This window comes from Hypanus sabinus, chromosome 17 (assembly GCF_030144855.1).
Source record: "Hypanus sabinus isolate sHypSab1 chromosome 17, sHypSab1.hap1, whole genome shotgun sequence".
In the NCBI taxonomy this organism is placed as follows: domain Eukaryota; kingdom Metazoa; phylum Chordata; class Chondrichthyes; order Myliobatiformes; family Dasyatidae; genus Hypanus; species Hypanus sabinus.
In genome coordinates this window covers 37912048-37939669 of record NC_082722.1, presented here as the reverse complement: position 1 = coordinate 37939669, position 27622 = coordinate 37912048, and the positions used below count along the sequence as shown (strand labels likewise).

At 41.7% G+C, this 27622-nt stretch overlaps 2 long non-coding RNA genes across 2 annotated transcripts in view; one reads left to right on the top strand and one right to left on the bottom strand.

Moving 5' to 3' along the window:
* The window catches only part of LOC132406832 (uncharacterized), a 97677-nt gene that overhangs the window by 25913 nt on the left and 44142 nt on the right, over positions 1 to 27622 (bottom strand). The gene's annotated exons all lie outside the window — the stretch shown is intronic.
* LOC132406833 (uncharacterized) overlaps positions 25867 to 27622 on the top strand; it is a 46716-nt gene continuing 44960 nt past the window's right edge. The window contains exon 1 of the long non-coding RNA XR_009516267.1: positions 25867 to 25879. This is a non-coding gene — a long non-coding RNA (uncharacterized LOC132406833). The remainder of the gene's footprint in view (positions 25880 to 27622) is intronic.

Sequence of the window (27622 nt, the reverse complement as noted above, 5' to 3'; positions counted from 1 at the left end):
AATCCTTGGCTTTGCCTGTTGCTTGGCGTCCAGTGCCGGGGTTGAAGCGCTCGGCAGAGATGGTGCTTGGTGTTGGAGGGCTGGTCAGAGGCTCGAAGTTTTCGGACAGACTCGGAGTTGGCTGTGGTCGGAGCTCCCAAAGTGCCGTATCGGCAAGCTTCAGCGCTGGAGGTTCATGGCAGGAAGAGTTTTTCTTCCTTCTACCGTCTGTGTGAGATGATGGGCTGTCGGGACTTTGAGACTTCCTTTTAAACCGTGCCATGGACTGCTCTTTATCAGATTACGGTATTGCTTTGCACTGTTGAAACTATGTGTTATAATCGTGTGGTCTTTGTCAGTTAGTCTTTTATCAATTATGGTATTGTCTGCACTGTTGAAACTATACGTTAACTATAACTATATGTAACTATGTGGTTTTGTGTAGGTCTTGTAGCTTTAGGTTTGACTGTTGGGTTTGTAGTTCCTTTCCGGGGAACGTGCTAAGACGGTAGTGCGATATCGATACGCAGCAGCCTCTCCGGACTCTGGACTGGGGATTACCAAACGTTATGTAGTTTCTCTTGTGTGGTCTGTTTTGTGCTTTTTCGTGATATCATTCCGGTAAATGTTGTCTCATTTTTTAACTGCATTATATTTGTGGTTTATAAATGACAATAAACAATCTGAAGTAACTGAGCTATGTTGCCTGGATTGATGTAGGCCAATTAATACAGTCCCATTGTCTTACTGCTTGGCTCTTGCATATGCAATCTTTTTGTCTATGGAGCATCCTGTACTCCTAACTTCAATTTACTGCCTGCAATTTACTAAAAAGAATTAAAGGCTAATTGCAAGCTTTCTGAACTTATTTACGTTTACAGTAAGAACTCAAGCCTGGTTCTTGTTTAAATTATTATCTGCTATGTCCATGTAACTCCAGAATACTCCCTAATAAACAGTGTCATCTGTGAAATTATAAATGGCATTGAGCTGTGCTTAGCTACAGAGGGATACAGAGCAGTGGGCTAAGCACGTGTAACCCCCTGGGTCGCCTCAGGCTCGCTCAGCTTATTCTTGTCTAGGGGGAGCAGCCTTCAGCCCCGCCAAACTGGGTAATCAGCTTGTGTGGATGCTGTGTGATGTCCCCGCCTCGCCCAAAAACAGACAGTACACCATAAGCGATTAAATGAGTACAATTTATAAAGGTTACTATAACTAAGTGATTAATAATGATACAGTATATATGAAGAGAAAAAATAAAGAAAAGGCACCAAACTTACCAAAGTCCAAACCACTTCGTGCACAACTGTTGGAGCTCAATTACTAAAGTCTTCTGGCCACCATTCGATCCCCTCCAAACTCCTCGACTCGCAGCTCAGGACCCTCCGAAGTGGTCAACCAAGCACTTCTAGCTTCATTCCCCCTCCTCGGAGTACCTCCTGGCCTCGAACCCCCGCTTGGGGTCCGATCCTCGCCCAGCTTACAGCATTGCGTCCTCTCTCTCGACCCCCTCACGCCGATCTCCCCAAAAGCCCGTCAACAAAAGCTTACAGACTCAGAAGAAAGAACATTAATCCCCATTTGGTTTACAAAGGAATACCATTCTCGTTATCAGTAAATTTTAACCCAAACCAGCTTCCAGCACTCTCTCGCAACAAAGGAACATTCCTGCTTTTAACAAAACAAAGAAACCCTTTCCCAACAGTAACAAAGAAAAAAGAAACCCCCTTTACACACGCATCCCTGAGGTGCACCTGTGTTGATAGTCATTGAGGAGGAAACAGCTGATCCATAATGACTCTGGTCTCCTGATGAGAAAGTTAAAGCTCTACTGAGGTATGGAGATACAGGTTTAGAAGCTTGGTGATTAACATTGAGGGGATGACAGGAGTGAACGCTGAGCTATAATTGATAAACAGCTGACTGATGTATATTTTGTTGTTGTCTAGGTACTCCAAAGCAGAATGGAGAACCAATGAGATTGTGCAATTGCAGACCTATTATTATGGTGATAGGCGACTTGTAGTGGGTGCTAGTCCTTGCTCAGGGAGGAGATAATTCTAGCCATAAACATCTGTCAAAGCACTTCACTGTGCTACCAGCCAATGGTTGAGGCAGTTCACCCTGCTCTTCCTAGGACACTGGTATGACCACTTCCCTTTTGAAGCAGGTAGGAACCTCTGACCACAGCAGTGAGAGGTCAAAGATGTCATGGTGTCCCCAGCGAGGTGGTTGGCACAGATTTTCAATACACGTCTAAGTACATCACCGGGACTTGATGCATTGTGAATATTTACTCTTCTGAAGGATTTTCTGACATCAGGGTTTGAGACAGAAATTACAGGCGCATTTGATGCGATAGGAATTTCCACAGGTATAAGATGTTATTCTTCCTTTTAAAACATGCACATAATGTGTTGAGTTCATCAGGCAGAGAAGCACCACTGCAATTTATGGTCTTGTGTTCACCTTATAGGAAGTAATGGCATGCAAACCCTGTCATAGTTGGTGTGCATCAAATTTTGTCTAATTTCATGCAAATTGCCTTTTGGTTCTCATTCTGTATCTGGACTTCTTGTATGGTTCTGGATCACCGGTCTTGAGCTGGTGACTGATGTATATTTTGTTGTTGTCTAGGTACTCCAAAGCAGAATGGAGAACCAACGAGATTGTGCAATTGCAGACCTATTACTATGGTGATAGGCGACCGGTCTTGAACAGCAGACTGTGAATCTCTGAGTTCATCCTCGTCATCTAGTTTGGGAAAACTTGGTATGTTGTCTAAGGCACACATGTATCCACTCAGATCTTTATGAAGTCAGTGACAGCTGTGGCATATTCATTCAGATCAGAAAATGCATCCAGGAATTTGGTCCAGTCCAATCCATTGATTCAGAGCAGCACACCTTTTTTTTAATGAGTCACCACTCTGTCTTGCAAACTCTAAATAATAGGGGTCAATCTCTCCTCACAGGCAATCCTGTCATCCTTTTCAGACAACTAGACCTGCCTTAAGAGAGCAAGCTAACACTGACAACAATATATTGGCCATAATATCATCAATGCTGTATATAACTGTACAATATACTCTCAGCCCTCCAATGTCCATGAGCAATAGCAGTAGTATTTCTGGGAGTGTGGAGGAGGAATGGATACCAGTTGCTTTGAAATTGCTAAAAAAAAAACTCTCCATCACACACTAGCATTCTGTGCTTAAGTCATCAAATCAATTGCTGAATGATTTCTCATATTCTTACCCTTATAAATAACAATGCTGTACATTGCTCCTCTGTATTATAGGGCTAAATGATATTAATGTAAAGTACAGCTAGAATATGTCAATATGAAGGACAGTACTCACCATCACATGAAGTGTCAAATCTTCAAGACAGCTACAATTGCTCTGCCCTTATACACAAGCATAAACAAACTACAACCATCTTTTCATACTGATTTTGCATGACTTTTTTTTGCCAGATGCATGAATGCTAGATAAACAAAAAATTACTGTAATTTGATAATTTTACTATTTCTTGAAGAAAACACATATAAGAAAGACCTCTTTATCCTGTCCTTGTGAAGATCACCAGAATCTGGAGGAACCACAACTCATCTTTTGATTATGCCTTTCACTGCCTTTCAATTCAAAACAGAGTTCTGGGTGGATTTCATTATCACCGTCTCCACTTTATTCTCAGCAGCTGTTCAGATGTATACCAACTCTAACCCCATTCTTTCTATTACTCATACCATTACTATTGTCTTTTGCCCTGAATCATCATTCCTTTTGTCACTTAATTACTCTTGTCATCTGTCGTAAAACTGGCTTTCTTAAATCAATCCTCTTCCATTTTCTTGTCTCTACATATTTAAGATATCCAAGTTTTTTTCCCGCATCTGTTGAAAATATGCTAAGTGACTTGTTTTCTTCACAAGTAAGAGAGAATCAGCAGATGCTGGAAATGCAAGCAACACACACAAAATGCTGGAGGAATTCAACAGGCCGGGCAGCATCTATGGAAAAGAGTAAACAGTTGACGTTTTGGGCCGAGACCCTTCCCCAGGACTGGAAAAAAAGATGGAGAAGTCAGAGTAAGAAGGTGGGGGGAGGGGAGGAAGAAGTACAAGGTAATAGGTGAAACCAGGAGAGGGGGAGGGGTGAAGTAAAGAGCTGGGAAGTTGATAGGTGAAAAGGCTGGAGAAGGTCGAAGACAATGGAAGAAAGAAAAGGGGGAGGAGCACTAGAGGGAGGTGATGGGCAGGTATGGAGTAAGTTGAGAGAGGGAAATGAGAATGGGGAATGGTGAAGGGCGGGCGCCTTCCTTTCTTTGCAGATGCTGTCTGACAACTGAAACTTTATGTGTTTCCTGGTTTTATGGTAGATTTATCACCTGCTTAAGCAGAACATAAAAATTGTGGTAGTCTGCACAACCTTTGGGATCCTTTAGAGAAAATGAAACAACAATTTTTGTGTGACTTATGAATAATAACAATTACAAAATTACACTCATGAGAGAAGTGTTTATATTTAATTTGTGATTCTAGGCAATATGTTTAATACTATTTTCTTCACAAGTTCTCTTCAGCCAACCATTTCAAAATCACCATGTAATTGATATGATTTCATAAATAGCTTTCTGCATCAATGAAATGGCTAAATTATCATGTTCTATGTTAGCAACATCAGTTATCCATTCTTTAATTCACTTAACATACCCATTTCAGCTAATAGGTCCTGCACCAGATAAACAGAGAACCATTTACACAATTTTAACATCCCATTGTTCTTTTATCACCTTGGATATTAATAAGGTTATTTCCCAGTGGGATTGTGTGTTTCTGAGATGTGGGTAAAACACATCAAAGGCTACAACATTAATTGTGTTTACAGAGAGCTCTTTCATTTTGATTCATATCATTTACTGTGACTTTGCTTAATCGTCTAAGTCTCAGTTAATCACGGGAACTCAGACTAGCAGCAGCAGCATTCAAATATACAATGCAGAGGAATTCAGTTCTCATTGTGTGGAATGTGACTTCATGCTGTTTTCAAATATTTCTTAATTTCTTTAAATTGACTCTTCAATCCAAGCACAGTTTATGTTGCAGCACTCACACTTAATTTGCATCAGTGGCTTGCTGACAACCAAAACTCACTAACGCCAGCACCCATCTCCCCAGTAACAATGTTCGCCATTATGTTCTGTGATCCTGAAACCTTTCTCCAGTGAGCATACTATTCCCAGCAGCAACTAATACATAAGAAAGACAGACAAAATGTAGGAGGAACTCAACAAGTCACACACACAAAATGCTGGTGGAACACAGCAGGCCAGGCAGCATCTATAGGGAGAAGCGCTGTCGTCAAGACCCTTCATCAGGACCCTTCGCCTGGCCTGCTGCGTTCCACCAGCATTTTGTGTGCGTTGCTTGAATTTCCAGCATCTGCAGATTTCCTCGTCTTTGCTTTTGAAACTCAACAAGTCAGGCAGGTTTCGATGGTGAATCTCAGCCTGAAATTTTGACTGTTTATTCCCTCCATAGATGCTGCCTGACTTGCTGAGCTCCTCCAGCATTTTACGTGCGTGTAGTTTAAGATTCCCTTCATCTGCAGGATCTCTTGTGGCTCTGAGTTTTAGCACTTGTTTTCAGATTGGAAAGTGTGGCTTTGCTTACTCTGAGGTAAGGTTAGAGGTTTCCTCTGACGTAATCTGCCTTTCCCCATGGCTGAAATTTTCAGTATCCAGCACACTGACTATGCATGCCAATCAGAAAACAGGCAGTTTTTCCTGTTACTTCACTTCATCACAACTATCAGCCCAACACCATTTTCCCATTTTGTCATTAACGAGCAAAAGAGTTATTGAGAAAATAACAGACGTTTAACGAGTTTTCTCCCCGCTTGTTTGCAGCATTTAAGGATCTTTAATGCTGGTGGCCTACAAATCCATTCTGGTAGACTGGTGCTGCTCAGTCAAGTGCAGTCATACAACATTCTCATCCCTAGCAGTGTGGAATTTACCAACCCTTGGGAAAATTTAAATGCCAGCAAAATAAGTCATTCCGCTGTGACTACAATACTGCATAAACAAATTAGGTCGCATCTTCCCTACTCTGAAGTTACAGGCAAGAATTCCTTCTGAGGTGGTCCTTCACCACTAAAATATCGGAAGCTAGAATTATCTTGCCGATTGTCGTCCAGGGAAAACCAGCAACAATCCACCAACTTGCAATCTGAAACAATTCAGGAGTCTGCAGAGGTTTACAAAGTCATCAAAAACCTGGGCAAACTTCTATAGATGTGTGGTGGAAAGTGTGCTGACTGGCTGCATTATGGCCTGGTGAGGGAACATCAAAGCCTTTAAGCGGACAATCCTACAAAAGGTGTTGGATACGGTCCAGTACGACACAAGTAAAACCCTCCAAACCATTGAGCACAGCTACATTGCTGTAGAAAAACAGCATCCATCATCCAAGATCCTCACCACCCAGGCCATGTTCTTTTCTCATTGCAAACATCAGGTAGAAGGTACAAGAGCTTCAGGACTCACACCACCAGGTCCAAGAACAGTTACTATCCCTCAACCATCAGGCTCTTAAGCAAAAGGGGATAGCTACACTTATCTTCTATATTGTTATTTCATACTCGTTGTTTATTGCTATTTATTTATGTCTGCATTTGCACAGTTAGTTTACAGTTCCTGTTTACAGTTACTGTTCTACAGATTTGCTAAATATGCCACAAAAAAAGAATCTCAGGGCTCTATGTGATGACATGTATGAACTTTGATAATAAATTTTACTTTGCACTTTGAACTTTTCAGTTTAAACAGCTTGTTGTGGCAATTCCACTTGGAAGCATATGTGTCAAGTTAGCATATTCTGGTCCGCCATAGCACACAGCAGAACTATGCTTATCGAGTACCCTTCCAACAAAGCTTGTGCAGATAGAAACCAGTAAAAGGTGATTCTACTGAGCATCACAATAACTTGAGTTTCTTGTACCATATCTATCATACACAGGTAGTTGCAAATGCATTAACATCAATAGATTTAGAGGGGAACTGGATAAGCTCACAAAGGAACAAGAATAGAAAGAATAAAAACAGAACGCACTGGAAGCTCAGCAGCTCAGGAAAGAGAAGCAAATCAAAGACCATTCAACGGAGTGTTACAAGATTTTTCTGTTTTTCTTTCAGATTTCCAGCATGTGATCTTTCTAAGTTTCTAAGATAGGAAAGATTGAGTTCTTTTTAAGTTTTTAGGATGTGAAGTATATGCTAATTGGTCCAGATAAAGAGGAGGAAGGAGGAAAGGCATTTTGATCAAACTTGAGGTGAAGATAGTCCATCCAGGCTTAGTCCATACAGGAGAGCATGGAACACTGTTGCTTGGTGGACCCTGGCTTTTTTTTTTGCAAAGTCTGAGGTCTTGATTTACACATATCCTTCTCCTTCAATAACCAGAGATCATGCTGACATCTTGAAAGTGGTGCTGAACTTCATCATATGGACATCTGCCTTTGCTGAGAACAAGATCCTGAATTAGAGGAAGTGTTCCATGTTTTCCGGGGTCTTGCCATGAACTCGACTGCTGCTGTCGTTGATGTTGCTTGTGTTGTTCTACTGAACATCGTGGGCATGTTATGTTGGTGCTGGCATGTGCAGCTACACTTGCGGGCTGCCTCCAGCACGTCACTTAGGTCATATTGGTTGTTGATGCAAATGATGCATTTCATTGTATGTTTCGATGTATGTGTAATAAATAAACTAATCTGAAAAGGTTTCATTCGTTGCCTTTTCTAGTTTACATTGTGACTGTTTACTTGTGGACAAAGAGCACAAGGCTCATATGTGTTAATGAAAATGTCAGTGATGACAGAACTCAGTCTCCCACTGTGTGCAAATGCTGGTGAAGTCTACACACTGCTGTTCAGCTGTTGGACTTGGGTAACCTTGGTGTAGTTGTGATATGACGAACAGCTTTCCACAGTTGGAGATCAGTTACAATAATACCTCAACAAATAAAGATATTGGGGCAAGGACACCGATTTGTTAGACATGCTTCTTCACTGATCATGGTTCTGTCAATTGGTTAGTACTGCGGCTTACATGACATCTTACAAAAAACATGGGATGGAGACAACATTTTTGTGAGCAGCCACACTTGAGGAGGGTTTTCCACCATCACAACTGATTGATGGACTCAAGGATTTAATGAAGTTGTATCTTACTTGAGGAAACATTACGGCCCCATTGATTTCTGGACACCTCTTTTTTATGGCCCCACAAAATGCAGATGGCATGCAGGATGTTTGGGAGTATCTGAAGGCCATAAATATTATACTCATTTTCCTACAATATTGAAGCAAACCTTTGAATTCAGGTTTCAGAGTCATACTATCAATCCCATTCCCCAACCAATTTCTCTGTAACTTACTCTCTCAACTTGTACATTGTCATACCTTTGATTTTCCCACCACAACCTACAATAGTATAAAAGAATTAATTTGCAGTATGAATTAACCTAAAAACAAGCACATCTTTGGAATTTGGAAGGAAGTTGAGGCATTCAAGAGCAAAACCCCTCAGTCACAGGGAGAACATGCAGACTTCATAGAGACAGCACCTGAGGTTAGAATTCGACCCAGCTCACTGGAGCACTACCTGCTCCAATTAATCACATTAAGTGCAGAAGGAGCATACTACCTCAAAACTACACAAACAACACACACAAAATGCTGGTGGAACACAGCAGGCCAGGCAGCATCTATAGGAGAAGCACTGTCGACGTTTCAGGCCGAGTCCCTTCGTCAGGACTAACTGAAAGGAGAGATACTAAGAGATTTGAAAGTAGTGGGGGGGAGGGGAAAATGCAAAATGATAGGAGAAGACCGGAGGGGGTGGGATGAAGCTAAGAGCTGGAAAGTTGATTGGGAAGTGATACAGAGCTGGAGAAGGGGAAGGATCATGGGACGGGAGGCCTCAGGAGAAAGAAAGGGGGAGGAGGGGGAGCACCAGAGGGAGATGGAGAACAGGCAGGGTGATGGGCAGAGAGCGAGAAAAAAAAACAAACAACTAAATATGTCTGGGATGGGGAAAGAAGGGGAGGAGGGGCATTAATGGAAATTAGAGAAGTCAATGTTCATGCCATCAGGTTGGAGGCTACCCAACCGGTATATTTCATGCCATCAGGTTGGATATTGACTGCCTGTTCTCCATCTCCCTCTGGTGCTCCCCTCCCCCTTTCTTTCTCCTGAGGCCTCCCATCCCATGATCCTTTCCCTTCTCCAGCTCTGTATCACTTTCGCCAATCACCTTTCCAGATCTTAGCTTCATCCCACCCCCTCCGGTCTTCTCCTATCATTTCACATTTCCCCCTCCCCCCACTACTTTCAAATCTCTTAGCATCTCTCCTTTCAATTCGTCCTGACTTAGGGTCTCGGCCCAAAACGTCGACAGTGCTTCTCCTATAGATGCTGCCTGGCCTGTTGTGTTCCACCAGCATTTTGTGTGTGTTGTTTGAATTTCCAGCATCTGCAGATTTCCTCATGTTTGCTCAGAAAACTACACAACCACATGCCCTGTCTGTGGATGAACCCAGGGGCCGCACCTTGGGCTTATTAACCACCTCAGAACCCATGGAACTGGAGTGGACTGGAGTCACTCTCAAGTCCTGTGGGACTGACTAAAAAGAATAATAATGCTACTCAGAGTCACTGTGAAGGAACTGAGGGACGGAGGAGATTTATGTCCTTGACAGAACAAATTATCAGTCTCAGTAGGTATCACTTTTGAAATCTGTGTTGCATTCCATACGATGACCTGCAGGGAGCCTTTTTTTCTAATTTTCTGCAGGAAGTGACATTGTTCAAACCCAAAGACAAGATGTATTGCATCAAAAGACTGAGATTTTTTAATCTTTCAAATGCATTTTATGTTGATCAATAATATAGTATTGCAATATTTAGCAAGGTAATTGAGGTCCTTTTGCTGTCAATTTGTGATCAATATGGAAATGGGAAAAATGTGGAACTGTTTATATAATACGACGCCTGGAAGAGAAAGCTTCCACTCTTTATCACAATATTGGTTTGGGTTTTTAGGCTAGGAAATGCATATCGATCGGGTCTCTTGCCCATTTTCTACTATGAGGAATTGGCATTTGTGTTACACAGGTCATTTAATAACTCTTATTTCACTGACAACACAGTGATACTTCAACCCTGATCTCTGTTTTGGCATTTTTAGGCTGGATCAAACTGACTGCAATCTTTATAGAATTGTAAAAGCATAAAAAGGATTAAATTTGTATACCTCCATCAGTCACTATATTATTATAAGTACAGATTAGTATTGTACATATATAGAAAAAAGAAACAATAATATCATGAAGGATCCCACCCACCCTGCTCACGGACTGTATGACCAGCTCCCGTCAGGAAAGAGGATACACAGTATCCACACCAAGACCACAAGACACAAAAACAGCAACTTCCCCCAAGCCATCAGACTGATCAACACCACCAGCCATTAACCCACCCCACTCCAACTACTTTATCATTTTCTGTTAGTCACCTTATGTGCTCCTGTACCTAGCATCACTTTATGTATATACAATCTGTCTGTGTATCTTATGCATTTATATATATTGTATTTTTATTGCATTTTCCTGTGCTGCATCACATCTAGAATACCAATTATTTTCTACATTGATAAATGCCAATGATAATAAACAAGCCTGAATATTGAATTGTGAATGAAATACCACAAAATTAAGACCTTGGACAACACCTTCTGGTTGATGCTGACATGAACATATTTCAAAAGAAGGGCATTAGAGAAAAAGATAGGTAAGAAGGCCAGGAAGATATATTAGGAGGGGCAGAGCTTCTTTGTTCAAAGATGTGGGAGAGAAATTGAGAGAGGGCAGTGGAAACGTAACATGGTTAAGGGATAATTTCAGAACCATGAGATGGAATATATAATTCAATGATGGAGCAAAAGGGAGGGAAATACCTAAATGAAAGACTGTTCTGCAGGAAGTTAGCCAGATAGATTGCTGTTGCCACTAGATTGGAGATGTTGGGCTGTTACATAAGTAAGTACCCAAGAGCGGCAAGACTAGTAGGTGAATAGGGTTCTCGGTAATTGAGGAAGGATGCAGAGGCTTTGGTGAAGAAGTTCAGAGGAGGTTCACTAAGATTCTCCCGGAATTAGAGAGTATTAGCTGAAAGGAAAGGTTGGGCAAACTTAGTTAGTTTTCTCTGGAGTAGATGGGAGACCAGACAGATATTGAAAAAAAAATTGAGAGACAAGGACAAGGTAGATAATCAGAATCCACTTCTCAAGACTATGACCTCAATTACTTGAGGTTGTAGCTTCAAGGTGACGTGGGGGGAGGTGTGGGAGAAGTTGAATTGAGATGTCTGGGGCAATTTTTTTATTATTGAGAATAGTGGGTGCCTGGACCACGATGACGGGTAGAGGTGGAAGCAGACATGATTGTGGTATTTAATAGAATTGAGACAGGCATATCAACAAGCAGGAGATGGAGGGATGTGGATCGTGCGCAGACAGACTGGTTTAGTTTAATATGTCATCGTGGTCAGTACAGGCAGTGAGGCCCTAAGGGCCTGTTCCTGCTGTTTCCTGTGTTCCGAGTTCGAATAGAGGCAGTGGGGTTTTGGTTAATATCACACTTCAGGGGATAGTGGATTGGGGGGTGGACTGGAAAAGTTGAATTTGGAGATGGTGAAGGTTTTGGCGGCAGCACAAATGAGACAGAGGGGTGGGTGGACAGTGTCATGTATGGTACCTGGCAAGGCTACAAACTTGTGATATGGAATCAGTTATAATACTTTTGGAGATCACAGTGTTGAACTAGGAAACATGGCATAATCATGGTGGTAAGTGGTTAAATGCAAATCCAGACCAACGATCTGGAAATATGAATTCAAATCATACCATAGCTGCTGTGGAATTTAAAGTTACATTAATAACTTAGAACTAAATAAAAGAAATAGTCAATGGTAGTAGTTGTTGATTGTTGTAAAAACCCACCCGATTCGCTAATGCCCTTTAGGAGTAAAACACCCCCATATGCGTAACTACAGACCTATGCTAATGTGATTGACTTTGAAATGGCCTAACAACCCAAGGGCATTTAGGGATAGGCAACCAATGCTATTCTTGACAATTTAAGTTTTTTTATTCTGTCATTGTTCATCAATAACATTTGATTCTTAACCGTAACCCTAACTCTAATCCATTACACTTTGTAAATGCCTTAAACAATTAATCAGAATAAAAAGTTATTCAGGAATAAATTACTGCTTTGCAATTTTTCTGGTTTAATTAATGATATAAAGTAGAATGACTTAACATTGTTTGTCTCTCATTTTTATCCACCTGAGTTGTGCATATTGAAACAATGGTGCAAAATCAACAAATTAGTAATGAATTCCACTTAGTGCCATGGTGACCTTCATGGTATATGGCCATTCTATGCAGCAGAAAAGAAATTAGTGCTTTAAATTCTATTTGCTTAAATTTAATCTCACATTTAGTGAAGTAAGAGGTCAAGTTGACAGCTGTGTCATACTCCAGTAAGTTCTTCAAAACTCTAATGCTTTTATATTGTGCTAGGAAATAGAAACAGATTTAGAGGGTGGTGTTGTTTTTCGGAATTCTCACACTTGGAACGTCCCCTCTGAAAACACGATTCAAATGATTCTGCGTTATCTGCTGGCTACAAGCCTACGTTTTGCTAACGAATTTTTTGCTTTGCTTTGATTCAAAAGTTTTAAAAATACATAGCGGCTATGTGATCAGTCGAGCTTCATTACTTCATCATCTAATCCTCTGTTTACAAGCCTAATAAAATATATTTTATCAGCAGCCAACGCGGTTATAAAGTGAAAAAATATGCCCTCTCCCCCAGAGCGATCTGAAGCAGTTTGTAAATTGAATGGAGTTTTTTCAGAAGCAAATAGGCTGCCAGGACCTACTGTTAACTAACTCGAATGTACAGCCCGCTAAAAGAACACTTACATTGGTATTTTTACAAATACGACTTTTGAATTGTAATTGTGTGTCTGGTTTACCTGTACAGGGTCATAACTTTGCAAAGGTAACTTACTTTAATGCTTGTTATCACGGAAAAACTTACTGTAATTATTGTTAATATTCCATAAAACATTTTTAAAAATTAGCTTTTTTGTCTCATGTACATTGAATTGCATTGTTTGCATCAACAACCAACACAAACTATGGATATGCTTGAGGCATAAGTGTAAGTGTCACCATGCATCTGGCACTGACTTAGCATGCCCACACTTACTAATCCTAAACTGTGCATGTTGGAATGTGGGAGGAAACCAGAACACCCAGAGAAAATCCACATGGTCACAGGAGAAGGTACAAACTCCTTACAGATAGTTGAGGTATTGAACTTCAGATGCTAGTCACTGGCATTGTCAAGGGTTGCCTAAAAAGTTAGATGTAAAATTGCTCTGGAATGAAATGGCAAGAATAGCGAGGAATACATGGTACAGTAGTTCAAAGTTAATTTATTATCAAAGTACTGTACATACATGTCACAATTTACAACCCTGGGATTCATTTTCTTGTGGGCATACTTCATAAATCCAATAACCATAACAGAATCAATGAAAAACTGCAATAAAACGGTGGACAGCCAGTGTGCAAAATACAGCAAACTGTGCATATACAAAAAGAAAGAAAAGAAATAATGATAATGGGAACGTAACACAAAATATTTTCAAAAATACATAATAATAGACCAACAAATTCAAGACAATAAATGCAGAAAATTTCAAGAAAAACCAGAAACAATTTGACACATTTGATCCTACTGCAGTTTAACTCAATCTGATAAAAACAGACATAATCAAGTGGCAAACATCATTCACCAAATTCTTGCTTTAAAACCTCCAGGAAGCCACAATACTAAAGAGCACTAGAATAGTCCGAAAGTTCCTACCAACTGAGAAACAAGTGTGCTTGGCTTTGGCAGTACTTCAGATTTTACCAGCTTAAGATAAGAAAAAATTAACATATAATAATAATAATGGTTTAGCACTCCACATGAGTATCTGCAATTCTGGTAAGAAGTACACACCACTTTACTTAAATGAAAGCACAACTCAGCTAAATGAAGAAATTATCACTATAGAAGAAAGAGTTAACCAGCGGAAGAGCATGACCCTCCATCATGGAAGACTTCCCCACCATCTGAGTGGACTAGATGTCAACAAGGAAGAATCGAATGCCTGGCTTAAAGTTGGAGATCTCTTCCCAGAAACAGAGGGGTTCCTTGTGGCAGTACAGGACCAGATGGTTAACATAACAAAGTGTCACAAATGCATAATAAAAGACCAACAAACTCAAGATAAAAGCAGAAAGTGTCAAGGAAAACCAGAAACAATCCAACACATTACAGGACCCTGCAACATAATCTTATTACTTACACAGGCACAATCAAATAGCAAACATCATTTACCAAAATCTCGTTTTAAAATACTAATTCATAAAAAGCACCATACCCTACTATAAATACAAGGCTGAATGAGTTTTAGATACAGAGTCCTCAAATTATATCATGACTGATCTATTGTTACAGATTGCACAATCCATAATAACCATCTGGATATAATATTACAGGACAAACAAGCAAGAATGACTTACTTAACAAATATTGCTATTCCAAACATAACATAACATACAGAAATCAGTAAGTGAAGAACACCAGAAATACGTTGAATTAAAAGAGGAAATTGAAAGACTATGGAACATGAAGAGGGTATCATTGTCCTAATAGTAAGTTCTACAACTGGTATCGTCCCAAAGTCACTACACAATTAGGCCTACACAGAAATATTTATGTAAATCTCCAGAAAGCCACAATAATAAACACCTCTAGAATAGTCCGAAAGTTCCTTGCAATTGAGAAATGAGTGTGCTTGGCTATGCCTGTATCTCAGATTTTACCAGTCCCAACAGTGAAAAAATAAAAATAGTACAATAATAATAATAATAATAATAATAAATATGCAAATATTGACAACATGAGATGAAGACTCCTTGAAAGTGAGTCCAGAGGTTGTGGGAACAATTCAGCCATGGAGCAAGTGAAGGTGAGTGAAGTTATCCCCTCTTGTTGATGGTTGAGTATAATAAGTGTTTTTGACCTGGTGTGTGAGTCCTGAGGCTCCTGTACTGTCTTCCTGATGGCAGCTGTGAGAAGAGGGCATGAACTGGGTGTTGGGGGTCCTGACGGTGGGATTGTGCATTAATTAAACTTCAGCAAGTTAGTATGTTAATTCTGTTTCAATTATAAAATTTGTTGCTGCAGTTCAGCATCTTCTGAAGCACTGAAGTATATATTTGACTCTAAGCATTGGGTTTGTGTCTTTGCTTTTTGTTGCTTGACGTTCACAATTGAGTGTACACAGAAGTGGGCAAATCCAGTCAAGACGATCTACTTGCAAAGGGAAAACATTTTGGTTTTGTCTGAGGAACATCCCTCATGATGAATTCATCTCATTGACTTATACATAGATTCAACATGATTTGGCACATGTTAAGAAAAACTGAAATCTATCTTAGATGGAGTTAGTGCTAACAGTCATGGTGCAATGATCCACCCTTCCTGAGTCCCAGAAGAATCATAATGCATTGCACAGGCCATGATGTCAGGCAATGATGGCTTCGATGTTACTCAGATGAAAATGATTCACTTACTTTCTGAAAATCCCTGCAAAACAGGTAACACTGTATTTGTTAGCTTTCTAAGAGTGGTGAAACTGTTGGATCAACATGTGCTAAGACATTACCATTTACTTACTCTCCCAATGAAATAGCAAGTTTGGTGATTCTCAGAACAAATTGACAAATAATTTTTGACATTCAATTCTCAGTCTGTGCTGACTTGAGTTTATCTCGACTAGGATGGTAATTAAAGTATTAAAATAGCTTCGGTTTGGTTGGAAAATATTTCATTATAAATCTGGTATAAGTTAGTGTGGGTGTGTAATAAAGCAAAGAGCTAGTCAGCTGTTATTATGAAGTGACCCAAACCTCCTAGGGAAGGAAGAAACACTCTGGGAATACCGTGTTGCATCCTGGCCTGATGATGATGATGATGATGATGATGATGATAATAGTTGTCTCTCAGTGTTCGAGAAAGTGCAGGGTGGCAGTGTTTTGTTACGAGGCCGAGTTGCGAGCTCAACATCAACCTGGTACGGATGGAGAGCGTGCTCGGGGATGGCCTGTCACTGGATCGAACTCGGGAACATTCGTTCTCGAGCCCAGCACTGATCTCACTGTGCTACCAGCCGACCTGGACTGATATGGAAACACCAATGCCCTTGGGCAGAAAAGCCTACAAAAAGTAATGGATACAGCCCAGTCCAATGGAAGTAAAGCCCTCCTCACCATTGAGTGCATGCACAAGGAGCACTGTTGCAGGAAAGCAGCATCCACCATTAAGGACCCCCACCATCCAGGCCATGCTCTCTTCATGCTGCTGGCATCAGAAAGGAGGTTCGGGAACCACAGGTCACACACCGCCAGGTCCAGGAACAGTTGTTACTCCTCAGCCACTCAGGCTCTTGAACCAGAGGGGATCATTTCACTCAGCCTAACACTGAACTGATTCCATAACCTAAGCACTCACCTTCAAGGACTTTACAACTCATGTTCTCGATATCTATTATGCTTACTGTGGTGAACTACATATACCTGTCTGGACATGCCCCCTGCTGACTGCTCCTGTGGCTCCTCCCACAGACCCCGGCATAAAGGCGATTGAGGTCTGAGCCCAGCCTCTCATTCTCCAGGATGTCGTATGGTGGTCAACCACTGCTTGTTCCTTCTTCCAGTCAATAAAAGCCGATATCTCGCTGCACGTCTCAGAGAGAGTTATGGTTGGTGCATCACTTACTTATTTATTTATTTTTTGTATTTGCAGTTTGTTGTCTTGTGCACATTGGTTGTTTTCCATCTTTGTCGTGTGGGTTTACCATTGATGCTATTGTGCTTCTTTGTAGTTACGGTGAATGCCCACTCCATCTTGGGCCCCCAGGTAAACTGAAGGACATCCTGTTATTACTGAGGCAGGCGAGTGGGCTATGGGATACAGTTGTGCCAAGTACAGCAGCCGTGAGAGCACATGGCACCTGAGAGTCAAGAACTTCCCAGTTACTGACAGAACACCATCCCACAGTTCTAGTTCTTTTAACATCTCAATCCACTTCAGCCACTTTTTGGTACATATCTCAACCTCTTCAGACCTGGTTCTGATCAACCTGTGAACTGACCATGAGCAGAAGACGGTGACATTGTTCATGCACAGGGAGGTTTTGATTCATCTGCCTCCATTGCCTGGCAATATCGTTTCTCTTATGTTCTTGGCCTTACTGACAGATTCAGCACACAACCAAGCAAGGGGGGAATGGACAACTCTGGCCAATCCAGACAATGGGAAGCCCTCTATTTCTCACCCAACATACTGCTCGTAGATGATGGCATCCCTGAACTGTGCAAGGCCACCAGAGAGTTTGAACTTCTGGACTTCACAACTTTAAAGTAGCCTGAAAATCAGAATTGGGTTTGTGATATGTAGTTAACGTTCACCCCTCCAATTTGATACATGAGAGGTGTCGAGTTTGTATAGCCTGCTCATCATGATATCTACAAAGAGTAACCACACTATTCGCCGACTTGGTGGGCAATATCGTGGCAAACTGCAGCACTTAAGGGAAGCTGCCCTGAATAAAGTTTTTAAGTCTCTCTTATTTCTGTCTATGAGACTTGCAAGTTAGGTACAGGATTTACATTTCATGATGTACTGTAGTTCTATTTGTAGTTGGTGGCCAAATGTGAATTGAGGGACCATTTTATGGAAAAACTTCACCTGATTGCAAGTGCAACTTATGGTCATTAATAACATCAATTCCCCCTCCTGCACATACACTGACTCTACTGTCCTTGGACTCTGATCAATGTGAGCTCATGAACACAGTTTAATGTCTGTGTGGGATTCTTATTTTAAATGTATGTAGTGCCAAGAATATAATGAACCACTAAGAGATATGGAGGTCTGCTAAAAACAGTTGCATTTTGCTGATTCCGGTCTCTCCTATTACACTGCACATTTGTCATACAAATATATGCCATATATTTACATAACTTTGCTCCTTTCCCCTTTTTGAACTTAAAGTGTGATTTGCATATTTACAGATTTAAACTCACTGCACATTTTCTGAGTTTTTTTTAATATTCCCAAAAGGAACTTATGATTTGACTTGAGGAATTAGTCACCTCTTAACTCAATTGAGTAGAATCTGGTGTTTTTTTCTTTCAAAATATCCACTAGATGAACTTCTGAAATCCACTCATGATTATAATTCTTTGATGGTCTCTTCTACATTTCCTACAGGATTAAGTGATTTAGTTGGGCAGATTGAATTATGCCTGCTCTTTATGCAAGATATCTTTTTGTACTGAATATTTCAACTATCTAAAATACCTCTCTGGTATCAAATTGTGTTAGGGGTTAACACAATTTCATAATTTGTTCTGAGCCTCAACTATGGCTTTTCAATATCCTTCAAGAATTGGCTGATGTATTTTGATCTTTTCTCCTTTGTGTTTTCTGCACATACTGTAGGCAGTTTGCACATACTGATACTGTTTTCTATCTGTGCAAGTAATTAGCGGATCAACATATACTTGCAAAACTAAATTCCAGAGTAAATCTGCTTCCTCAGAATTGGAATCAGGTTTAATAGCACCGGCACATATCATGAATTTTGTTATCTTTGTGGCAGCAGTAAAATGCCATACATGATAATATAGAAAAAAACTGGATTACTGTAAGTGATATATTACATTAAATAAGCAGTGCAAAAATAGAATGGCAGAGGGAAAGAAGTTGTTCCTGAATTGCTGAGTGTGTGCCTTCAGGCTTCTGTACCTCCATCTTGTTAGTAACATTGAGAAGAGGGCATGCCCTACCTAGGTGATGGGGGATCCTTAATGATTGACACTGCCTTATTGAGGTAATGCTCCTTGAGGATGACTTGGATACAACAGAGGCCCATGATGGAGTTGACTAATTTTCAACTTCCTGCAGCTTACTTCGATCTTGTGCAGTAGCCCCCAACCCCCTCCCCGTTCCACCAGACGGTAATGCAGCCAATTAGATTACTCTCCATGGTACAGCTGTAGAAATTTGTGAGTGTTTTAGGTGACAAACCAAATTTCCTCAAACTCCTAATGAAGTATAGCTGCTGCCTTGCCTTCGTTATAGCTGCATAGATAAGTTACGTCCAGGTTAGGTCCTCAGGGATATTAACACTCAGGAACTTGGAAGTGCTCATTCTCTCCACTTCTGATTCCTGTATGAAGACTGGTGTGTATTCACTTGTACTTCTCTTTCTGAAGTCCCAATCAGCTCTTTGGTCTTACCGGTATTTCTCGCTCTTGTATGCCTTCTTGTCACCATCTGAGATTCTGCCACAATGGTTGTATCACCAGCAAAGTTACAGATGGCATTTGAGCTGTGCCTAGCCACACAGTCATGGATGTAGTGAGAGTAGAGCAGTGGGCTAAGCACACACCCTTGAGGTGTGCCACTGTTGATTGTCGGCAAGATGGAGATGTTATTTCCAATCCAGATAGGTTGTGCTCTTCTGGTTAGGAAGTTGAGGATCCAGTTGCAGACGGAGGTACAAAGGCTAAGGTTCTGCGGCTTTTCAATCAGGACTGCAGGAATGATGGTGTTAAATGCTGAGCTGTAGTCAAGAATCAAATCCTGACATTGGTATTTGTATTGTCCAGGTGATCAGAGGCAGTATGGAGAGCTAATGAGTGCTTCCCTGATAATTCTCCCTGATCTTTGTGCTACATTACATCATATTGGCTATGCAGTGAAAGAAGTGTGCACTTAATATCATTTTATTTCATAAAGCACTTCAATAGAAATTAAATAAACTGGAGGATTTTTGCGCACAGACTGGGATATATTCAAGACAGCAGCCTCCTACGATGACCATACAGACATTGAGGAGTATCCTGAGCTACATAGCCAAATGCACGGAGGATGTCACTGTGATGAAAACCTTCACCACACATGGTAATCAAAAGCCATGGATGACAACGGAGTTGCGTTCACGACTGAAGGTCTGTGACACAGCCTACAGATTAGGGGACAGGACTGTGCTTTCACTAGGGATCAGGAAAGCGAAAAGGGCCTATGTGGTCAAAATACACGGACACTTCTGTGACACAGGTGACACCAGACGGATGTGGCAGGGAATTCAAGCTCTGACAGACTACAAGATCAATCAGAAAACTGATGACAGCATCGCCTCTCTTCCAGACAGGCTCAACCATTTCTTTGCATGCTTCAAAACATCAAACACTACAGCAAGGGGGAGAGCCAGTCCCTTCTTACCATCTGACCAGCCGGCTCCAATCATTGATTCAGAGCACACACGGAGGACCCTTGCCAGGGTCAACCCACGAAAGGCAGGAGGTCCCGACAACATCCCTGTGCTCAAGGAATGTGCTGATATATTAGCAGATGTCCTGACAGACATTTTCAACATCTCCCTTAGTCAACCCATTGTCCCCAGATGCTTAAAAACCTCCACAATCATCCCTGTAGCAAAGAACTCAGTTGGAGCCTGTCTGAATGATTACCGTCCCGTCGCCCTGACCCCCATAGTGATGAAATGCTTTGAACGGCTTGTCAAGCCTCATATCACAGCCGTCCTCCCTTCATCGCTGGATCCTCTACAGTTTGCTTATCATCCCAACCGCTCTACAGAGGACGCAATATCCATCACGCTCCACGCTGTTCTCTCTCACTTGGACAACATAGACACTTATGCCAGAATCCTGTACATTGATTTCAGTTCAGCGTTCAATATCATCATCCCGCAGAGACTAGTGGAGAAACTGTCGCTGCTTGGCCTTAACACTGCCGTGTGTCGCTGGATTCTGGATTTCTTGACAGAGAGACCATAGTCAGTCCATGTTGGCAGGAACATCTCCGACTCCATCACACTGAGCACTGGATCCCCACAAGGCTGTGTGCTTAGCCCATTGCTGTTTACACTGCTAACACATGACTGTGCAGCCAGATTCAAGGGGAACCTGATCATTAAATTTGCTGATGATATGACAGTGGTGAGGCTCATCAGCAAAAATGATGAAACAATGTACAGGGAGGAGGTCAAACACCTAGAGAGTTGATGCAGTGACAACAACTTGATGCTTAATGTCATCAAAACCAAGGAGATGATCGTCGATTTCAGACGGTCTCAGCCTGAGCACACACCCCTCAGCATCAGCTGCTCCACAGTGGAGAGAGTGGAAAACATCAAGTTCCTTGGGGTGCAGATCTCAGACAATCTCACCTGGTCCAGGAACACCACTGGAATTGTGAAACGAGCCCAGCAGAGATTGCACTTTCTGAGGAAACTTAAACAAGCATCACTCCTCACTAACATCTTAATTACATTCTACAGAGGCGTGGTTGAGAGTTTGCTGACCTTTTGCATCACAACCTGGTACTCCAGCTGCAGTGCTGCCGACAAAAAAGTCTTGCAGAGGGTGGTTAGGGGAGCAGAGAAGGTTATTGGGGTCTCCCTACCTTCCGTCCAAGACCTCTTTTAGAGTTGATGCCTCTAGAAGACATCATTAAAGACCCCTCACACCCTCTCCATAAACTGTTTGTTCTTCTGCCATCAGGCAAACGTTACAGGAGCATCAAAACAAAAACCACAAGGCTACTAAACAGCTTCCTCCCACAGGCAGTCAGACTGCTAAATAGCTGCTCTACCTGACTCTGCTTTGGACACTTTTAACTTGCACTGGACATTTATAAATTGATTTTAACCGACATGTGGCTGTTGTGTTTTACTATTTATTGTTGTATTTACTATTTTTTGTTGCATTTGTTGTGTTATGATTGCACTTGCCCCTGGGAAACACTCTCTCATTCTGCCCTGCTGAGCTGATGTATGGTTGGAATGACAGTAAAGTTTTTGAATCTTGAATCTTGAATTTAAAGAGTTGTAAACTCTTTCATGAGAATGAGAATGAGAATGTAGAATAGGATCCCAAATATTTACTTTGATTTATTTTAAGTGCAGAAACCTCACGGCTCACACCACCAGGTTCAGGAACATTTATTGCCCCTCCTCCATCAAGCTCTGGAACCTAAGTGATAACAGCGCTCAGCTTCACTTGCCCTATCACTGAACTGTTCCAACAACCTATGGAGTCACTTTCAAGGACTCTTCATCTCACGTTCTCAACATTTATTTATTTATTTATTTATTTATTTATTGTTTGCGGTCTTTTGCACTTTGGTTGTTTGTCCGTCCTGCTGGGTGCAGTCTTTCATTGATTCCATCATTGTTCTTGGATTTACTGAGTATGCCCACAAGAAAACAAATTTCAGGGTTACATATGGTGAGATATCCTGTACATAATTCGATCGTAAGTTTACTTTGTACTTTGATTACCTACAAGATCTAAGGGACAGATTATTTTGTAGAATCAGTGATGATTGGATTAAGAAGCAGTTGTTATCAGGGTTACTTTGTCCTTTGAAGACACACTGAGAATTGTCCAAACAGTGGAACTGGCAGATAATATTATGTAGAACTTGCCAGTGAAACCATTCAACACTGCATGGGGAACAAATGGCAAAATGTATTCATAAAGGAAAAAGAACACTATTTTTAAAAAAAGGTAAAGGTTATGGAGTTGTTGTGGAGTAAGAGGTATTCACATCAGAATGCTAGCTCAGTTCAGAAAAGAATCACAAATATACTTCTAACAAAATCGTTTGTTGGAATCAGCATCATGTTCAACAAACATAATGAAAGTAAGAAATTAAAGGAAGGTTCTGATTTTGTTTTCTTTTTCCATTTTTCTCAAGGGAGGAGGTTGAGGCTAAAACACCAAGGATGTGTTCACAGTCTTCATGGAAAAAGGGGATGGCCCAACACAAGTAGACCCTCTGGCGGATGCCATGATAATGAATGGCAGAGACATGGCATCTGAGCTTGGCACGGTGCAGCGTAACTCTGATGCACCAGACCGAATGAGGCCAGTTGGCAAGTAAACACTGTACTTACAAAAAGCAGAGTTAGATCCTAAAACTGACACAGGTGAAAGCACTGCAGTTATGGTAGCGAAATGCCAAAGGCAAATTAAAACTTTGCGATTTGTAGTTGCAAACTCCAGATTAAGTCTATTGGGAAGAAGCTTACTAAAATAACATCACCTAGATTGGAGAAATATTAAGATGCATGATTCCTGGAACATTTTAGGAGGTACTAAAGTGATATGAAGAGGTTTTCAAAGATGAATGGGCACTTAAGCCAAAATTTATGATCCTTAAGAGGGCATATTCTGGACAGGGTATGTAGTAGAATATTAACTTCAGCAACCAATCTTTATACCTGAATGTGCACTGTAGATTAACTTTAAAATGCAGCTCTGGGCAATATGTCCTAGAGATGTGAACAGCAGTTAATTGAAAAAAATCAAACAATGCTGACTTAATATTCATTATGGGCGTCTGGAGTGTGGCTACAAAGGAGGAGATGTGAAAGTTATATGTAATTCAAAGAAAGCATTGTAGATACATTGTAAATATAGAATAGTCCTTTGATCTTTAGCATGTAAAATGTCATGTACTATTGTGTCAAACAGGCCTCTTTCTTCAGAGAGTGTCTCATTTTTGCTGAATAAATGACTATTTCATATCAATCAGCTGTATTTCTCCAGTGACTTTATTCACTTTGCAGCATTGGGGGCTTTGTCCAGGGAACGCTCATAATCCATTGTGTGGCCAGTGATCTCAGCACTCTAAGTGGGTGAGTGTTTTCAAAATTACCCCTCACATTTGGACCTGTTTGGGTTGGTTATGGGATTGTGAGGTACCACGAACACAGTGGAGAGCTGAACCGATAGACATAAAAGTAGTGTGCTGAGTGTGCGTGCATGTGTGTTTACGTAAGAGAGTAAACATTTGTGAGTTCATTTAGTGAGGCAGGGCCACCAGTTGTGAAGGGAGGTTACCGACGGTTTCAGACATCAGAGTGGGGGCGTGCATCCTCATTCTGGGAACTGTAATTTGGCAGACGCGTTTGCGAGTGTGGGTGTATTTTAACAATGTCTGTATCCTTAGTGTAACAGTTTCAAATGCAAAGGAATACAGCAGGAATCATGAGTTCAGATGCATTCAAGTGGCAGACTGCAGAGTATATACTGTGGTGTTTGTTATGTGTGAGCCTTTATTTTTTTACCATCATTTATATTTTGGGTAGAGTGGGAATTAGTGTGGATGTATTTGAGGGAGAAGTTATCCCCCGATATATCTGTCAGGTCAAACAACATCAGGTCGAGAACCCTGGTGACCCGAGCCAGCCTTCCATTTTGATTACGACCATCTGTAAATTTGGGGATAACGGTGGGATTGACCTAATCATGAAAATGTCATGGGCCAGTGAGGTAGACCTGAGGAAGGGGCAGTGACATCATAAAGTGGCTGCAGTGAACGTAGCTGCTGTGACACCAGAGAACTTGCTTTGTGTGCCAGCAGCTGGGGCACATGGCAAGGAACTGCTGGAATAGACACGAGAGGGTAAAAGAAATGATTTGTTACAGCTGTGGCTTCTTGGGCCATGGTTGGAAGCACTGTCCTGAAAAGAGGGGAAAGTGAGGACATCACTCACCAAAACAGGCCGAACCCACTGCAGCTCTGTCGTTCCAGTTTGGTTGCTGAGCAGATTACAGAGCTGGTGAGACCAGACAAACAGCTGACAGCAGCCTTTATTGTCAGTGGGGGTATCCACAGATGTACATAAGAGGTTTATTAGACAGCCAGCAATGTGAAGTGTTGGTGGGCACAGGTTTGTCAGTATTGTTTATTCATCTACCATTGCCTATGACTGGTGAGGCACTTTACATCACCAGTACAGGAGGTGAAATGGGAAGAGAGAAGTCAGCCCCAGGGACCTGAGATTGAGCGAGCGCAGCTTCCTGCAGATTTTTGCGTGTGCCCAAACAATGAAGATACTATCCTGGGGATAGACACACTGAGTTAGGAAGGTGCAATCATAGACTCGGGAAAAGGAGAAATAACACGGACAAGACAGGGACACTGAACATGTGTGACCCATAGAGCACTATCATGGCCCACAGAGAAACAGCAGCCCCAAGCAGGGAGGGGCAACAGGGTGATGTGTGGGAGTCATGTCAGGAGGTCCTAAGGGGAGGGGCTGAACACAGTCAGGAGCTGTTAGAAGTAACGCAGCTCCCTGAGGTAACAGTGATTAAAGTAAAGGCTCACCAGAAAGGGGTTAGTAAGGAGCAGAAAGGGAAGGAGTGGGCAGATATCAGTGTGAGGAGGGCAGCGGAAGGACAAGAATAAACTACAACTGTCCATTTACTAAGTTTACACGGAGATGTGAAGGACCTTTGTAACTGATTTGAAAAGTGTTGAAGGACGAGCAAAACAGCAGCAGCTGATTGCTGATCAGAGTGGACTGTAGGGAGAGGAGGTAGTCCTCCCAAGTCATGGTGCAGGTGCTGCCTGAAAAGGCAGGGTTAACTCCCAGATGGATATGATAAATGACACTTGTTGCTGTGTGCAGTCTCTGCGAGGTCACCATTGGACTCGGGTTAAAGGATATGACTCGCCTCCTTGTTGCCCAGTAACAGTGTCATTGCAGGATGCCCAAGTGATCAACACCAACCAGCTACATCAGATCTGACCTCACCCTGATAGAAGCAGACCCACAGCAAACAGGAAGGCAGGGGACACCGAGAGAACACGATGGCAAGCCGTGAGTAGCATGTTAAAGCACAACAGCGATGGCTGGCCGCTGAAGGCAGATGATCATTTTTACAGTGTAGAACAGGTGGAAGGGATCTGAGTTACAGCAGACAAGTTCAATGGCGTGGCAGACTGAGAAAGAGAAACTGCACATGGCATCTGAAGGCAGTCGCCCCAGCCTGATATGGGAGGGAATTCAAACGAGCTGGGCCCTTTCTGTGACTGGGCCAGTAATCGACTGGACAGTCCGAAAGGGGGTGTCACTGGAGTCAGGTCCTTGCAGTCATCGAAATAGAGACCATCCCAAACCCTCCTGTACATTGATAAGAGGGCCTGTCAGCCTGATACATTTACGTTGCCGGTGCCCCTGGAGAGAGAGTAACCATTGGCAGCCACTGCACAATTTTAGCTATCAGAGACTGAAAGGGTGAAGATAAAGAATGTGATTAAACTGCAATCGGCCAGCAGGGAAGGGGTCAACAGCATATGTCTGACAAAGCCGCATTTTACACACTGTTGGTCAAATTTCTGCAACAATCTTTCTGCTTAGTGTCCTGTAGGTAGCCACTTGAGATTATATTGTAGATGGAGATGCCCATTGAAAATTGGGAGAGGTTCTGTAGCAGGGCATTTCAGATGCCCTGTTTGAGTAGGACCTCAAGCTTGGTCTTTCCTGGTACAAATTTATTTTTGTTCAGGAGAGTCAAGAGCAGGGACTGTTGGGGCATATTATGGACACAAGGTGTACGGCAAAGTATTAACTTCAATAACCAGTCTTTAATCCTGAAAGTGGACTGTAGATTACATTTAAAATGCAGCTCTGAACAATCAGTTTCTAGAGCTGTAAACAGCAGTTAATTGAAAAACCAGACAATGCTGATTTAAAACAAGAGAAAAATCTACAGATGCTGGAAATCCAAGCAACATGCACAAAATGCTGTAGGATCTCAGCAGGCTAGGCAGCATCTATGGAAAAGAGTACAGTCAACAATTCGGGCCGGGAGTCTTTATCAGGACTGCATTTTGGATGTCTGCAGCGTGGATGCGAAGGAGGTGTGACAGTTACATGCAATTCAAAGGAAGCTTTGTAGACACACTGTAAATATAGATCTTTACCATATTAAAAAGTCACATAATATTGGGTCAAACAGGCACCTTCCCTCAGAGTGTCTCATTTTTGTCAAATAAAAGATTACTTCATATCGATCAGACACATCTCTCTGGTGACTGTTCACACTACAACAACCCTGACATGTCATCTTAGTCCTTCATGCCAAGCTGAGTGCCTTATGCGATGAACCAACATTGGAGAAAACGTGATAGGCCTCTGAAGAAAATATTGAAGTGAGTAAAATCTAAGTGGACGGCACTCAGTGACTGAGCATTAAGGCATGGTGGATCCGTCATGATTTGTGGAGATTAAATGTTGATTGTTAATCCAAGTTCAACCCTGGAACAGAATACAGATTTACTGCTTTGTCTGAAGGGCAGCAGTTCACTAAGTTGGATACAACTCATGGTTATCAATAGGTTGTGTGGGAGAATCTGTGAAAAGAGTGTTTGACTGTCAACACGGAAGGACTGTTTCGCTTATAACTGACTATCTGTCAGAAATTTAACTGCACCTGGTCACAGTCAGTGAACCAGAGAGGTTGCTGCAGAGCATTCCTCGGTCTCTGTGTGTTTGGATGATATTCTGGTTGTGGAATCCTTGAGAGATGAACACCTGCAGAATCTGGAAGAAGCAGACAAT